Below are 1,033 nucleotides of genomic sequence, written 5' to 3'. Positions count from 1 at the left end.
CATATACCTTGCAAGTCATATATCTTGCTGTGACCAATGAAATGGAGCAGAAATGGTGATACCAACTTTAAGCAGAAGTTTTAAGGTCCTTTATGTGGTTCTATAATTCCAGCAATGCCCATATACAGGCTTCTTTTTCAGTCTGGACTCTAAAGAAATTAGAGGATGTAGTCAAGAGTTTAGTCAGTCTTCAGCTTACATGTAATAAGAATAAGAAAGAAACCTTTGTTGCAGTAAGAACCCCTGAATTATTCCTCTTAATGTTGTATACTCAGAACTGACTATAGTAATGAAAGTAAATTTTGATACTGTGTACTGAGAGAACCAATCATCTCTCTTTTTCTGATTCTGCATTTCTACGAATTAAAGTAAGACCATATTAATTTTTTGACAGCTGTATCACATTGTGTGAGAAGAGTTTTTTTAAGTAAAATTGATGTTTAGAAAAGAAAATAGAAAAAACAAATTATAAGTATGAATAAGATTTTTAAAAAGATTTTATTTATTTATTCATGAGAGACACAGAGAAAAAGGCAGAGATGTAGGCAGAGAGAGAAGCAGGCTTCCTGCCGGGAACCCAATATGGGACTCGATCCCTGGACTCCATGATCACGCCCTGAGTGGAAGGCAGACACTCAACTGCTGAGCCACCCAGGCATCCCATGAATTAGATTTAAATACTGGGTATAGATGAGAATTTTTGCATTATATCACAAAACCACTTCAATGGCTTGAGATATCTTAGGATTTTACCTTTGATTTCTCTAAATAATCTTCATCAACATATTCTCCTTAGAGAAATATACTTCACTCAACTCTAACTAAAAAGTCATCTAGTTTGAATAAGATTCCTCAAATTCCCTACACATTGCTTTCTCCCTTTTTTGTTTTCCTATAGCACTTTTAGATACTTCTATTAAGCCACTTATCACACTGCATCATAGTTATCTATTGATATGTCTATAAGAATTCCCACGGGAGATGCTGTCAAATTTAAATTTTTATTCCCTGAACTTTTTAGCTATGCTTTTAT

The sequence above is a fragment of the Vulpes vulpes genome, chromosome 3, assembly GCF_048418805.1.
Source record: "Vulpes vulpes isolate BD-2025 chromosome 3, VulVul3, whole genome shotgun sequence".
Lineage (NCBI taxonomy): Eukaryota > Metazoa > Chordata > Mammalia > Carnivora > Canidae > Vulpes > Vulpes vulpes.
Note: the sequence above shows the minus strand (reverse complement) of the source record.